The sequence below is a fragment of the Hydra vulgaris genome, chromosome 03 (assembly GCF_038396675.1).
Source record: "Hydra vulgaris chromosome 03, alternate assembly HydraT2T_AEP".
NCBI lineage: Eukaryota > Metazoa > Cnidaria > Hydrozoa > Anthoathecata > Hydridae > Hydra > Hydra vulgaris.
In genome coordinates this window covers 29125001-29143170 of record NC_088922.1, presented here as the reverse complement: position 1 = coordinate 29143170, position 18170 = coordinate 29125001, and the positions used below count along the sequence as shown (strand labels likewise).

The 18170-nt window shown below is 26.9% G+C and overlaps 1 protein-coding gene across 1 annotated transcript in view; it reads left to right on the top strand.

Moving 5' to 3' along the window:
* Positions 1-18170, top strand: part of LOC100206938 (sperm-associated antigen 17) — a 200071-nt gene that overhangs the window by 139293 nt on the left and 42608 nt on the right. The window lies entirely within an intron of this gene.

Sequence of the window (18170 nt, the reverse complement as noted above, 5' to 3'; positions counted from 1 at the left end):
CAAATCTTTGAACGCAATATAACAAAAAAGGCCAAAACAAACACAAAACCTTTGCACAGATATATTAAATCCAAGCAACAAATAAAAAACATCATTAAAACCACCAATTTTGAGGGAAATAAATCAAAATTTCTAAACAATTTTTGTTCAAAATGTAGAAAATAAGCAGTTGAGAATTGTTCAGAACAAAAAAAGACACTGTAATAAAACATATATATAAAAAAAAAATAATGATAATTTAGACTTAATGCATTTAATAAAAATGATAAACTCAGACTCCTAAGGGAAAATCATGACCAACGCGCAAGGTCTAAAAGAAATAGAACATAAAATACAAAACTTGCATTTTGTATTTTATGTTCTATTTCAAATATGATGTCATAGCGGGAATTAAACCACATACATTCAGTTTATCAAGCTGATGCTCTAACCGATCAAGCTATAGGTATTGATGTTGATAGATAATAATAAAAGTAAAAAATAAAATAAAATCAACAACAAAATTAATAACAATGAAATAAAACAATGTGCAAACAAAAGAAAGTACTTAAATATGTATATATATATACATATACATACACACATATACACATACAACCACATACACAACCATATAAACATACACACATATCTATCTATCTATATAAAGACTTGACCAGGAAGGCATGCAATTTCACGCCATATTATGACCACGGAAATACTATTTGATTTTGAAAACTTAACCACAGTAGTTATGTTGTATACATTTTAAAAATCTTGACTTAACTATGAAGAAACTTAAAAAAAAACTTATCGTAAAAGAGCAAATAAATCTTTGTAAAAAAAAATAACGCAAAAAATATAAATAAAAATAACTAAAATTAAAATAAAAAAACTAAAACTTAATTAAAATAAATTATAAACTATAATGATAAGAATATTAAAATTACGTTTGGGATAAATAACTTTTAATCATTTATCTTTACTAATGTTTTTATAATATAATATTATGCGAAACCCTTTTTTAAATAAAGTAACATTAAAGTTAAAACACAAGTTAAAAAAAATAAAATCATTTGTTACATTATTTAAAAGCATTTTGCTAATATAAAAATGTTAGTAAAGATAAATGTGTCGAAATTATTTATTTTCAACGTAATTAAAAACCATTTTTTTCAAAAAAACTAACAGCAAAATGTAAAATATATTATGAAATAGTAAAAACCGCTGGTTCAACTACAACAACGCAGCACGTGCATTTAAGAACAATATACAATATTAATATATTAAAACGGGATGTTGTGCATGATGAAGGACCAGAAAACAGCGCATCAAAAATGATAATTACAAACTATTTATTCAACAAAAAGATGAATCACATACAGTAATCGTATCACGAATGTGTGCCTTAGATAATATACCATTCAAAGTTTTCTGTACGTTGACACCAAATCGATTTGAGAAATTTGTTTTTGGCTAGAAGCGCTCAAGATTATGTTAAATATATTACCAAAATCACCTAACTCAACTCGCAAAATGGTTTTAGAATACGCACAAAAATGTGGGCTAAAATGATACAGGATTTTAAATTTGAAAGAAGATGGAACAAGATTTTGCTTAACTCTAGATGAATGGACATCTTCAAGAAACCGATGTTATTTAAATGTGAATGTCCATGGCAAGAAACAATTTTGGAATTTAGGTTTAGTACCTGTTGAAGGACGTTTCCCTGCAGAGAAATGCGTTATTGCTCTGAAAACCACATTGCAAGACAACAATCTAAATATTGATAAAGATACTACCTCTACAACAACTGATAGGCTTTTTGCATCACAGCTGTGATGCAAAAAGTTGGACAGCTTTTACCATGTAATCAGCAGTTGTGCTTTGTACATGCGATATATTTAGCTGTTATTGATGTTCTGTATAATAATTTGAATACAACTGAATTGTTGGCTCACACATATACAGAAAATGTTAGTGTAGAAGATCAAGTAAGTGACTTTGATGAATCGGATGAGAAATACATTGAAGATGAAAATGTTGGCTTGATTGAACAAACTTATAATGAAGCTGAGCTTGTTGAGACTAATGAGTTTGGATTTAGTTTTCTCATCAAAAAAGTTTGATTGTAAAGAAATTTCGTTTTTCAAGAACATCAAATGATATTCTTTAAGTATATGTGAAACAAGAATTTGGAAAACAATTGAAACTTATTATGGACACTAGAACTAGATGGAATTGCTTAGTCAAAATGCTTGAAAGGTTTAACAAGTTAAAAAGCTGTGTTAGAAAAGCATTGATTGACATTGCATCTGATATCGTTATTCTAGATGCTGAAATTTTGTCGATTAAAAACATTATCTTTGTACTTCTCCCAGTGAACCTTACTGTTGAAGCTCTTTGTCAAGAAGCTGCAAATCTGCTTTCTGCTGATGCGACATTATCTTTTATGCTTAAGAGTTTCAGATCTGATGAACTTTTATTAAAATTAAAGATGAAATTAGAAGACCAAATAAGCCAAAGACGAACTAATGTGTTTGGAACTCTTCAGTATTTACACAATGGCGGAAAAAGTGAGGTGCATCTTTCACTAGACCATTGAAAAAAACAATAGCCAAAGTTATTGAAAACTTTGCACAAAGATTGATATTTAATACTAAAATGGAAACTTCCTCAGGCGAGCAGTCAGAAGCTGACAATGTGATAGAAGTGATGTTGAAAGAACAAACTAAGTCCTTAGCATTAATGCAAAAGTTGGAGAACAAAATTCAATTCAATTTATCGTCCAACATAATGTCGAACTCAACTCAACAAATAATAAATTAGAGCTTAATTTCAAAAATTAAATCTGAAATGAAATCCATCTACTCATATTTGATTTTGATTCTGCCATTGAGTGTGGAGTCTGAGCGAGCCTTCTCAATTGCTGGTAACTTTTGTACAAAAGTTCGAACATGACTTGGAGACGCAGTTTTAAGTGATCTCTGCCCTCCTCAAGGCATATTTTAGACAAATAAAACCATAATTTTATATTTTTTATTATTAAATAATATATTAGAATGTTTCTGTACTAATTGAATTGAACATATTAGAATGTTTCTGTACCAATTGAATTTGGTATAATTTTATGCTCCATTTTTATTTTTTTAGAGAATTTTTTAGAGTATCTTTTATGCAATAAATAATAATGAATTATCTCAAATAAGTTATTTCTATTATTTTTATAAACAAAAAAATTTTAAATATTTTTGGAATTCAATCGAATTTCAAAAAATTTAATTTTTGTTTCCGATTTTTTTATTTTCATCAAAATTTGCATTCCTTAACTGTAACTTTTATATACTAAATTATATGATGGTATTTCACATTTTTGGAAAGTTACAAGTTATTTCCATTTTCGGTTCATTTTTAATACTTTAAAGAGTGTCAAATGTTACAACCACCACTCTCATGGAATCGCCCATATATATATATATATGTATTTATATATATATATATATATATATATATATATATATATATATATATATATATGTATATATATATTTATATATATATATATGTATATATGTGTGTATATATATATGTATATATATAAATATATATATATGTATATGTATGTATATATATATGTACATATATATGTATATATATATATACATATATATATATTTATATATATATGTATAGATATATACATATATATATATATACATATATATATATATACATATATATATATATATATACATATATATATATATATATATATATATATATATATATATATATATATATATATATATATATATATATTTATATATATAAATTAGTAAAAACACTTTTCTAATTATTAGTTGTCTGCCACAAGTTGTTTTGCCATCAGTAGGCTCATCAGGAAGAATGTCTAAATTTCAAAAAATTCAAGTTATAGAATAAAAAATTTTCACAGGAAGATGGGAATTAGTGTAATTAATTATGTAATAATTGTAGTATTTTGCAACCAGGAGGTTGTAGGGCACGTTAGTAAAATTAAATTAGACAAAATAAATAATATTATTTGAAAAAATTAAATTTGTAATAGTGGAAAGTACCACTGATGTTATAAATTGGTTTTCTAAAATTAGTAGTAAAAATGAATGCACATTTATACATTATGATGTTAATGATTTTTACCCCTCAACTACAGCAGAAATTTTAGATAAAACAAAAGAATTTGGAAAAATCCACACTGAAGTTACAGACGACAATATTTGTCTAATTAAACATTGCAGAAAAACTGCTCTATTTTAATAATGAGACGTGAAAGAAAAAAACCACGCACGAATGCTTTGATGTAGCAATAGGAAGTTACGACGGAGCAGAGATTTTTGAATTTGTATATTTTAATTCCCTAGCTAAAATAGTTCATTTAAATCAATTAGGCTTGTATCGCAATATAGTTTAATAACAGTGCAAAAAAAAATCAAGGCCTCTTGACAAAATCAGAAAAAGTATTATAAAATTTTCAAACCATTGGCTTCCGAATTGAAATAAACATTAGTTTAACAATTGTGAATTTTCTTGATGTCACATTTAACCTCTTGGAAAATTCTTATAGGCCTTATAAAAAACCTAATGATGAATTATCGTATAATAATATAAACTCAAATCATCCCCCTCAAATCTTAAAACAGATTCCTATTTCAATTAACAATAAACTAAATCAAAACTCATCTAATTAAAATATTTTTAACTCTTCCAAACGCGTGTATGAAGATGCTCTTAAAAAAGCGGATTTAAAAATTTCGAGCTAAAGTTTGAAACAAAAATTGCAAAAAAGCGAAATAGAAATAGAAATATAATTTGGTTCAACCTTCCGTACGGCAAAAATGTTTCAAAAAATATTGGAAAAGCGTTTTTAAAATTAGTTGACAAACATTTACCTCCCTCATATAAATTACACAAAGTGTTTAACAGAAATACTATTAAGGTAAGTTATAGCTGTACAAAAAAATATTGAAAGAATTATAAAAGGCCATATTTTTGCATTGATTAATAAAAATGAATTTCTCGAAGAAAAAAATACTGAAAATTCTAACTGCAAGCAAAAAATTGACTGCCCTATGAATGGCGAATGCTTATCAAAAAATATTATTTACAAATGCATTGTTTCCTCGCAAAACAACCCTGATAAACAATATATTAGATTAACTGAGGGCAAATGGAAAAAACGTTATGCCAACCACAAACAATCTTTTAAACATAAAAGATACTCAAAAGAGACTATGTGGCAAAATATATTTGGCAACTAAAAAAAAAAATAATAATTTTAAATTAAACTGGTCTATTCTAAAAACTGTGCCTGCCTATAATAACATTTCCAAAAATTGTTATCTATGTTTACAAAAAAAGTTTGAAATTATTACTCATTCAGATCAAGAATGATGACAAAACAACTTGTTGAAGACGACTAAAAATTAGATAAGTGTTTTTACTAATTTACTATTGCTCTGTTCTTTAAGAACATTGAGCACTCTCTTTGTAGAATACACTAACATAATTTATATATATATATATATATATATATATATATATATATATATATATATATATATATATATATGTATATATGTATATATAGAGTGTTTCTTGTTTTTCAAAAATTTTATTTTAACTCTAGGTCTTAGTTTTGTTCAGTTGCTTCTAAAACACTTGAGAATAAATTTTACCTTATTTGGAGTACGATTACCCGTGCCGACTTGCATTGAATCATTGTAAGCGGTTTTTACAATGACACAAAATTGAAAATAGATAATTATTATCTTGATAACTTGATATTAAGTGATAATAGTAAATAGATAATAATTATCTATTTACAATAATTGTAAATAGATAATTGTTATCAGTTTTGGGCACTTTCAGGAAACCCTGATTCAGTTATATGTGAACACATATTGTTTTACATTTAAGAAATGACAGTGGAGTTAAGAAGGAAAAAAAAGGGACATTTAGTTAGCGTCCTGAATTATCAAATAACATGCGCAAAGGTACCCTCTAACCGTCAAGTTCTTGCAGTACTTTTTTTTAACATTTGCGAAGTTGTCTGTTAGTGAAAACAAAAATCTCATCATTCAAGAGTTTATCATATTTTGGGGAAAAACTAGAATCCCTACCAGAGCTATAACATTAAAAGAAGCTTATGTATTTTTGGGACAAAAACTAGACAGGAGTTACTACTTTTAGCTTGCTGCCATCACGTTTACAAAGTGGTTTAAAAATGTGTGTTTAAAACAAAAATCCACCAAGTCACAAGTAGCTCTGATATCCCAATGTTCAAAAAGTTTTGAGACAACTGGAAAACTTTTTATCTCGCTGCTTTTGAAACATACACCAATATCGTCAAACAACATTTCAGTAATATAACAATTGAAGAATTGTTGACATATTATAATCAAGAACAGTAAAAAACTATTGTACGTGATGATTATCAGAAACTGATTAAATCTGTTATTTTCTTTGAAGGTGATAATGAGAAAAAAATTAAAATAAAACCTCCTGGAACAATGCATCAAGCAAGGTGGATAGCTAGAGCTATTTATTCTTTAAAGACATGTTTCTTGCAATCCCAGATCAAAATTAGCGCCAAGAATAAATGAGCACTTCATTATTTCTATTCATTGCAGTTATATATGTGAAACCATTGCTTGGAAAAGTCTGGTGAAAAGTTAAAGTTTAAAGAAGCTTAAAGAAATCAAAACTGTTGACAAATCTATCTCTAAAGCAGCCATGAACAAGTTTTGTCAACATCTTTGGTACTTGTCATAAGAAATTACAATTTTATCACTCTTTGATAAAATTGTAATTTCTTTGATGATTAATTCACTCTTTGATGATGTAACTTTGATTAATTGTTTCAGAATAAACCAAGGGAAACATTGTAGTGTACTTACAAAGAGAGAGTTTGCTTGATTCTGTGAAGAAATACATTTTATTGACAAAAGATATGTCTGATTATTTGTATGGTAAGTAGGAATACATATACCATAGATATATCAAGTACAAATTTATTTTCTTAATTGAAAATTAAATTATTGTCTATCAAGACTACAAATTTATTTTCTTGATTAAAAATTAATGAGAACTTTTTCTAAAGACCTGATTCAATGTGGGATGAGGATGTTGCCTATATAAAGGCAAAATAAAAATTTCTTTCCTTAAGAATTTGAAGCCAATATATTGTTTTGGTCATCTTATATGGAGAAAAATATAAATATCTTTGAAAACATATAAAGATGAGTGACAAAATAGTTACCCGTAATACAACATCTATTATATGAAAAACAATTATTAAATTCAACAACTCTATTAAAAACAATTGTTAAATTTAACAACTCTATTAAAAAGAATTGTTAAATTTAACAACTCTATTAAAAACAATTGTTAAATTTAACAAATCTATTAAAAAGAATTGTTAAATTTAACAACTCTATTAAAAAGAATTGTTAAATTTAACAACTCTATTAAAAACAATTGTTAAATTTATTAACTCTATTAAAAAGAATTGTTAAATTTAACAACTCTGTTAAAAACAGTTGGTATGTTTAACAACTCTATTAAAAACAATTGTTAAATTTAACAACTCTATTAAAAAGAATTGTTAAATTTAACAACTCTATTAAAAAGAAGAAAAAGAAGTAGTTTAATACAATTTCTTAAATGCTATAAAGATATAGAAAAAATTAAATGACAAGTTCCTAATTGTAATCCATAAATGTTTAATAAACTATTAGACTATTTCAACCTTACAAAGAAACAGCTGAAAATAAAATAAATATAAATAGAACATTGGTAATATAAATAATCATTGTAAACACAGTGTTTATACAAATATTTATGTGACATTGATATTGTTCACCATTAATGTTTAAAATTCTATATAAATGTATATAGTTTTAACAATGAGTATTAGAATGTATAATTTTTAAAAAAATTTTGTTTTAACATTGTTGTATTAGTGTATTATCAAATGATCATAATTGTTTACTCAGTTTCAATCTAAATATATTTTTTAAATCAGTTAAAATTTGGGAAATATTTTTATAAAAATTATTTTATTTGAATTTAAGAAAATTAATAGAAAACCAAAAAGTTTAGTTAAAATGAATTTACCAAAACCTAGATTAATCTCAGAGCATAGACATAGAACATACTTATGCTGCCTAAATAAGGGCAAAATATGTACTGTATTTAAATGAACTAAAGTGTTTTGTGGCAGCAGATCTCAAGTTTCAGCATTATGTTGATCAACAGTATGTTGGGTTTATTAGTGAGTTTTTTTATTTGAATTTACCAAAATATATTGTGTAACTTTATGTATAAGTGTATTAAATATAAATAAAATTCAATCGAAATATTTTTGGATTTTTATTGACAGAATCTTTACCTTCTGCTATTTTAAGGAATCTACAGGCCAGTTAAGGATATTTTAATGATTTGTTGGTACATACGAATGCAGTACAAGAACATACAAATTTACAAAAATGTTGTTTGTTCATGTTTGTTCCAAGAAAATCCAAGAAAATGATGATACTTGATTTATTAAACATTAGATTTGATTAACAAGCAGTGAAAAAACATTAGGTTTAGTTAGAAAGTAATTCTTTTATCATAATTAAACAAAAGTGCTGTTTGATTCCGTAATAATACTAGTTGCATTAATTATGTTTAAGTATTCTTGGATACCTTTTAAATGTAATAGTTCTAATTCACAATATAACCTCAATTTCTTTCACAAATAAACAACATGGCATTAGGGCTTACGTGACATTACGCCTTATGTGACAACAGGTCTTCTATGACATTAGAGGTTATGTGACATTAGGACTTATGAAGCCCTTATGCTGCCAACAAACAAGCTAAAATTGCAGCATAAAGCACGCAACATGAAGGTTTTTTAAGTAACAACATAAAGGTTTTTTAAGTAGCAACATGAAGGCTTTTTAAATGCAACATGTTTTTAAGTAGCAACAGGTTTTTTAAGTAGCAACAGGTTTTTTAAGTTGCATTAGGGCTCTTAAAATGCAGATTAAAGGCTTGCAACTACTACTACTACTATTGCTACTACTAGTATTACTACTACTACTACTACTACTACTACTACTACTACTACTACTACTACTACTACTACTACTACTACTATTACTACTACTACTACTACTACTACTACTACTATAGTCTTTGCAGAAGAGCCCTGGTGGTACCAATTTGGACATTAAGACAAGTGAAGCATAAAAACCATATTTCAAACCAATTTTTTTTTTGAAGTTTTAAAATCATTTCTATTTTGTTTTAAGTGGTTTGTTTTAGCATATTTGTTTGTTGCGCATGTAAAATTAACTGGTTTTTCGATTCTTTTCATTACTAAAGTAACAAGCACAAGTAAATATGTGTTTTAATGAAGTTTTTAATTTCGACTATTATACTTTCCGATTTAATTAAAGTTTTTACTTTTAATTAAGTTTATGATAATATATTTATCGATTTAAATTTCTTGATTTAAGTAACTTAGGGGCACACTTTTTAAAAAAAGTAGACACAATAAGTAGCTTGTCTAACACTATAATTAGCTTGTCTAGAGTTGTTCAGCATATAAATTAGTTATTATATAGGGTTGCCAGACGTGTGGCACAAGGATGATATGTCCTCTTTTTTAGTTCTTTGTCCTATGACCGCCAAGAAAAAAGCTAAAAACATTTAACAATTAATAAAAACAATTTCCGGTATTTGCAATTTATGTTTTAAACTTGTTCACGTATTTTTTAACATTTACTTTGTTTGACCAAGAACGTAAAATAAAATAGAATTAAAGCGACTAGGGTTCCTTATTGGAATAAATTTATGTGCTAAAAAAATCAATTTGTCTGTGATATTTTATATGAAAAGTTGTGAGGTCAATAATGAGTCAATAGCAAGGATTATCGATTTCTGCATAATACACTAAACTTTACAATAACACAGAAAAAAACATCTGAAAAAAGATACACATTAAAAATAAATTATTGAAAATATTTTAAAGTAATTATCAAGTGCTGATTGGTGGCGTAGTAAAAATTTAATCTTTTTAATAACGTCTTTTACTAATCTTTTCTTTACTCGCATATTGACTCCAATCATATATATACACAGTCGTGTGAACATTTATTATGGCCACCCACAATTTCTAAGTCTATTATTTTAATATTTTTTGTGATTAATGTACTCAAAAGCAATCTTTATTGATGAAATGGGTATTTTATTGACAAATAAAAAGCATTTAACAAGTTGGTGATAAATTTTGTTATTTAAAAAGTACTACAAATATATTCAAGATCAATATTTGGTGATTCCCCCGTTGCCTCTATAATTACAAGAACTCTTTTTGGCATACTTTTGATGCATTTTTCAGCCATTTCGTTCAAACTTTTATTATGATTTCAGCGGTGAATAATTCTTTCTATTAAATACACTTCATTTTTTAATATTTTTTTTAGATATTTGCTCCTTTAGGAGCACCCAAAAATTTTCTAAAGGATTTAGGTCAGGAGAGTTTTCTGGCCAATCAAGTAACTTCAAAATGATCAAAAATCATTGATAGCCATAATAATTTTTCACATGACTGTATATAATATATATATATATATATATATATATATATATATCCTTTTAAATAAGTGGATAACTTTTCAACTTGTTCCTCCATAACTAAATAAAATAAAATTTTGAAATAATAAATTATGAATTAAAAATTGTGAATAGTAAAAAAAAATTAAAGAAATTGAACAATTTTAAATAAAATATTACTCTAAACTAGAAAACATAAAAAAATAAATGTAAAAAAGATGCATCAATGTTGCAGCAGTAAAACTATGATTTTGTAAAATACTTATCTTTAAATATTTGTCATATATCCAGTTGTTATTTTATTCCAATTTTTATTTGAATTTATTCCAACAAGGAGTTTTCGATTGGTTTAGGAAAATATAATTTCTTGTTACATCACCTTTATCAATGCTACCTGTTTGAGAATATAAATTAAAAATTAAATAAACCAATTTAAACTATAAAACAAAAACTACTATAACTATTATAAATAAAAAAAAAACCTACTGAAGATTAAACATGTTGCTACTTTTCTTAAAAATATTGTTTACACTTTATAAAAAAATTACACTTTATAAAAAGAATAATATTTAAAAATATTATTCTTTTTATAAAGACATAAAAATATAATTGCATAAAAAGATTTTCTTTTAACAAATCTTAAAAATTTTTCAAGTTTTGTTCAATATTTTTCCAATAAAAATTGTTATGTTCAACTTAACTTCTTTTGAGACATTTTTGTTGTTTAATGGTGTAGAGCAAGTCCTTATTATTATCTCAAAATTATTTTGAAATAATTTTCATAAGTTACTCTTTGAAATCTAAGGTCTTTTTCTATTATAGAAAATATTTAGAGGTCAGAGAATAAAAAAATGTATTGTTGTAAAAGCATCATAATATAAATAAAAATTACCATTTATAAAACAATAGCGTTTATATTATTATAATGCTGCTATTGTTTTGTAAATATTAATTTTACAATATACTTTGGTTAGACTAATTTAATAAAGATAGTACTAACTTTTCCTTTCTTGTAAAACAAATTCTTGAATAATGTATATTGGTTAAAAAAAATAGTTATCAGTAACAGATTTTTTTTTGTCTACTGCTTTGTCAGATTTGCTTTTAGAAACTAAGAATGATCAATCTATTAGAAAATCTACTATGCCTTAATGCTCTTGAAAATATGACTATTCAATGTTCTTGGTTGAGGCTAGAAATTATGACTATTTAATGCTCTTGACTGAGGCTAGAAATTATGACTATTTAATGCTCTTAATTAAGGCTAGAAATTATGACTATTTAAAATATCTATCAGGTTAAACTTTATAGGTATGATGGGTAGTCTTTATAGGCATGATGTTGTAATACCTCTCTTATACGATGATAAAGCAGATTTTTTTTTTACTAAAACTAGCTTAATTTTATATTACTTCCTATTTAAGATTAATACTGGATTTTAATTGATAAAATGATAATTTCTTGTGTCTTTCTTTAAATAGCTATGCAATTACAAGTACAAAACCTATTTGGGATGGTTATAAAGTTGATTGGTAGTAAGGCTTTTTTATCTCTATGATAGCTTCCTTAGAATTTAGGTCCAGCAAGGATTGGAAACCTGTTGTTAAACCTTTAGACTTATTAAGTTAGTATAAAACTATTGCACAATTTATTAGCCAAATATGAATCTTGTTTCAGTTCTCTTTGAAGTACTAAAATTAAAAAAAAATTATTTAAAATGTAAAAAGTTTTTTATATTATTTAAGGTTTTTAAAATAATTTTTACTCCATTAAAATTTTTAAAATTACACAAAACTTTCTCGCTCTCTGATAAAATATTTTAGAACTATTTAAAAATGAATTCTCAAAACAATTTTATCTGTGCCTGTTTTCTTGTTTGCTGGAAAGCCACTGGTGAAATTTCTAACTACAAAAATATCAGAGCAGATCATAAATGGATCACATGATTAATTAATAAGTAAATAATTTAATCTATAAATTTATTTTTTGAAACTTAAATCTTATCAACTTAGATTATCCTATTGTTCATTTTGTTTAAGGTAATATTCACAAGATTTTAATGGAAGATTTAACATTAAAAAATAGAAATAATTTGTTAAAGTTAAAATAAATAAAGTTACAAGGTTACATAAAAATATACTTTTTTATCCAGATCAAGACTGCTAAGCAATTGCTCTGGAAAACATTCTTTAGAAACATAGAATTCCAATATTGCTACATCACATAACAAGTTATTAAAATCTTTAGATTTAAATATTGCATTGATGTCTTTCCATAAGTTAAAATTTTGATCAACAATCGGCACATCTACTGTATTTACATCATTTATCTGAAAATAGTTTATAAAAGAAAAAATATATTTAACTTATCAAAATCATATATATGTTTAAATTATATTAGGTCTACCAGAAAGTTCTGTCTATTTCTATAAAAACAATTTTCGATGCGTTAGCACGTTTATTTAGTGCATGTTCAGCGCATTATTTTTATTGTTTAAAGTATTCATATAGACAGCAAATTAACTCAAACAAAGTTTTTTAATTTGTCTTTATTATAAAATGATAGTGTAAATATGGCTACTGATAAAGTTCACTTACGTCACTTTATTTTATACAAATTTTAACAAGGAAGAAATGCTAAAGAAGTATGTAGAAATTTATTAAAAGTGTTTGGTAAAAGTATTGTTAAGATAATGGTTCCAAAAATTTCAAAGCGATGATTTTGACCTTTCTGATCAGTCACATCCTGGGTGTCCATCTTTGATTGATGATGACATTATTAAGAACATGTTGGAACAAGATTCTTTTCTGACAACATCTGAGATTGCAGAAACACCTAATTTAACTTAGCAAACTTCAGTCCATATCCCAAAGATAGGAATAGTATGGAACATACATCAGAACGCACTTTTTTTTGCGTATTGCGTATTGAGTATATTACTCATATCATACTCAATACGCAACTCAATGTACGCAATTTCTTTGAGTATAATACTCAATACGCATTTCATAGTACGCATATTTATCTTGAGTAGAATACTCAATACACAACTCATAATACACATTTTTTTTGAGTACTTTGCGTTGTTTTTTTTAGTGTAAAATATAATTTTGTTCTAAAAGTAATATTGTTTTTTATATAATGAACAAACAGAAACACGAAATGAAAGAGAAAAAAAAATTGTATTTTTCTAAAATGTATTTTCAATTCATAAACAAAAACAAAAGTAATGAAGAAAATTTTCAAACAACTGAAGAATTATTTTCACTCAACCATTTCATTAAGTATGGTTAAGTTACTTTTTAAAATGGCACGATTTATTAGTGTTTCATCGGTCATGTTGCCGGCTCTTTTTCGATTAACTACACCACATATGCTAAAAAAACGTTCAACATAAGCGGAGGATGTCGGTATATTAAAAAACATGAGACACAAATTATAAAGATATGGCAATTCTCTTCTTTTCTCAAACCAAAATGCATCATAATGAGTTTTGTTGGTGAAATTATGGTTTCTTAAAATGTTTACAAAATTATTCCTTTCTTTGTCAGCAAGGTGTTCGATGCTAAGTTCTTTTTTGTTGTACTCTACCTGAGCAAATTCTATGCTTTGATAAAACTGATCAAAGGCTTCATCGTCAGGAACACTTTTTTGAGAGAAACTATTATTAGAACCACTTGCTGTCAAATCGTTTTTTTCGTTTTTTTTATTAAATTCAATTGCCAAGTTTACTAATGTTAACTTAGTCCCAAATTGACTGTGGCTTTTGCAATCGGTCTTTGATACCATAGATAAAGTTGAGAAACATTTAAAACTGCAGCAGCTGCATAAACAGCAGAGTTAAGCTTATGCTCAAATTGTTTTTTTACATTAGTTATCAGCAATTCGCAAATTTTTTTCTTTTTATCATCTTTTTTAGCCATTTCCTCATATTGCATGATTAATAAATGTAAACTTGTTACCAAGTCACCAATATGTACGCGATTTCTTTGATTCAAAAGCGTAAATCTATATGCTTGGAGCATCAATGATAAATAGAATTCAATCTCTGCTTGAGTAACTGGACATTTAATAGTTTCAAAACAATGTTTTTTGTATGCTTTGTAAAAACAAAACAACATTAAAAAGCTTGATGACCAACGAGTTAAATTTTCGTTTTGTAATCTATTTTTTTTGTTTGTTGAAAGATTCGGGCAATTTGAATTGTCTGATGAGTTTTTTTAGCAAATGAACAAAGCAATGACAAAATAGTTTTCAATCGTTTGCATGACCTCACAGTATTACGTATAGAAATATTAAATTTGTGGTTTATGCATGCAAAACAAGGTACTTTTCTGCTGCCAAGTTCAAACTCTAATTGATCTACTATACTATGATCCCCAAATTCATAATTATAAGCATCATCAATTCCAGTAGCATCAATCTCAGCATCAATCTCATTAGATAGTTTGCTGAATTTAATATCAGGTGAATCTTTCAGTTCCTGATCATTCTCATCACTGTCGTCGTTCTCAAACAACTCTTCCCAAAAGTCTTCTTCAATCCAATTGCCGTTTTCTATTCATAATTGAACATTTGTGGAAAAGCTCTAAGAAAAGCTTTACCACCATCACTCACATAACCGTCAACTTTAGATTTATCGAAATCATATTGATTTAATATTTCTTCTGAAACCAATATAATATTTTCAGCATTATGTGGGCCACTCATTCGTTGAAGACCAAGAACTATTAACTTTTTACTGAAATCAGCAAAGGTAACCTGGCAATATAAGGCAAAAAAATCAGCCAGCTGGCGGCTATCCCAGATATCACCTATTAATGTAATAGTTTTGGCTTTTCTAAGGCAGTTAGTGATTGTTTTTTTTATCTTTTCAACTACCATAGGAACTATATTATAGACAAAAAAATCCTCGCATGGTAAATGAATTTTATGACGCTCTAAAAGTCTTTTTAGATGAATGTTACCTAGCTCTTGTGTTGCCATATTGGATGACATTACATATTTAGTTAGATCCATAATATTGTCATCTAACAGCGAGTCATCATCATTATCAAGACTTATATCATCATAAGCCTTCTTCCAAGCCATAAAATCGTCTTTGCCGTTACATTGTGTGGAATTAAAATGCTTAAAAAAATTACCACTTTTACCTAGTAGTTCATGTAACACCTTATAGCAATAAATGCAGGTAAAATGTAATTTTTCTTTCTTTCCGGGCTTAAAATCGATTTCGGTTCGGCAATGAAAAAAGTTTAAAACCGAACTGTAAGTTTTTTCAGTGTCACCAAATTTGAAAATTATACGCGGAAATTTATTGTTTTTCAAGTTATGTTTAATTTCATTAATCTCTTTAACATATCGTTTAATACTTTTATTTTTTATTAAAGCATTGCTTATGCTTTCGCTGCACGATGGTTGACTATTTTCAATCGACAATACGGCTAAGGCACGATTACTTCTATCAGAATTTATTTGTTTATTTACAGACTGATTTTCTTTATCTTCTGTATTTATACTTTTTTCTTTTTTTTTTCTTAAACTCTTTACATTAGAGTCTTAACCTAATTTTCGTTTGGCGGATCTTCCATACATGTTAAAGCAAAAAATCTAAAATAAAACTTTTGTTAAGCAAATAAGCAATATTATAAAACTAGTTTAAGTTACATTACATATATAAATTACTTTAGTTTATATAAGATTAAAGATTAAAATGATTTATTTTATTTATCTAACTTATTTACTATAGATAAAAAGATAAATACTTGCATCTTATATACATCTATAGCCTCATAAAAGTAACAAGAAGTTATAAAAGAAGTCATTATTTCAAATACAAACGCTAGAAGTTTATCAACTTACTCAACTCAAAGTTTATCAACTTGTAAAACAGCAAATTGTAAATTGTTATTTGAAGCAAGCTCATAAAGTCATTAAAAGCAATGCTACTTACTCCCTAGAGGCTTCAAGACGTGATTTTCGACACGCAAACCTTAATAATTTATTTTAAAAAACAAATTATAATGGTTAAATTATAATTTAGTGTTTTTGTTTGTTACAACTAATTTATATTTTATACTCAAAAAAATTGCGTATTTTTAGGCAAAATACTCAAAAAATATGCATATTATTAGTTGTGTATTGAGTATTCTACTCAATAAAAATGCGTACTATGAGTTGCATATTGAGTATTATACTCAAAGAAATAGCGTACGTTGAGTTGAGTATTGAGTATGATATGAGTAGCATACTCAATGCGCAATACGCAAAAAAAAGTGCGCTCTGATGTATGATATAAATATATATATATATATTAGGGATATGACTTTTTTGCAACCTACTAGGCCTGTATCGAAATTCAATGAACTTTTATGTAAAAAGAACGAATAGATGTTTCATTTTGACATATTTTGAAAAAAGGTCACCCCAAAACCAAAAAATCGAATTTTCAATAGGTACACTTTTGTACAGTAAATGAATATTAAAGGCTGAAGATGTTGTAAGAGTCATACTCCTGTTGTTATTTTATTTATTTATGCAACATGTACTGTGATATAACAAAAAACATTATGTGATATATAATTATACAAGTATTACAAAATTAACAGTATCAAAGCGTCTAGTACAACAATATACATAACTGTCTGTGTCTATAGGCCTACTGTGTTTAGTACATGGGTCACATGATGCTCATGTCTCATAAAGAGTCTAGCGCTTATTACTTAGAATGAATCGAAGTTGCAGTTTGTCTTTCTTTCTGCAGGAAGCATACAGGTCTTGCATCACCTTGATTGCACGTTCAGCTATCTGATTACTTCGTGGTATGTCGATGACGGATGGCTCTTTCTTCCAGTGATTTTTGAATGACTGCAATGCCTTTTTGTAAGGCTTCAATACATCAGATAAATTCTTGAAGTCATTGTCATTGTACTTTTGACTACTAAACCAATGTTCTGCCCACTCATATGAAATGAACCTGCAAACCTTCTCCAAATTCTTTCTCGCTTCAGGCATAAGAATGAACGCCAGAATGGCAAGAATGGCTCTTGAGTTCCATCTGGCATTGCTCATATTAGGAATGTTCTGAAAGTGAATCAGAGGGAAGTTTTTGTTCTTCATAGAACCTAAACACTCTTGTTAAATGGTACAAAAACTTCATATCGTCTCTCCACCCTGAATTATCAAGAATTTCTACAGTTCCATTCACAAACTTATCCTTCAGTTCATCATACTTATTCAACAGTTCAGACACAAATGGGTATTCAATGTTTGGAGATTTGGTATCACCCCCAAGTTCTTCGTCCATCACCAGACGGAGAATCCTGTCTAGTACGTGATGCTGACAACCGATAAATTGTGGTATTGTGACACCCTTTAATTTAAACATACGTTGCAACTTCACATCAACTCCATTTCTCTTCCCAGTATTGACGTTTGTTGTATCAGTAATGATCATCTTAATTGAATTCCACAAATTGTATTCATCAATAAGTTTGGCAATTTTTTCAGCAACAGTTTCAGCTTTGCCATCTTTTAAACGCAGTGCA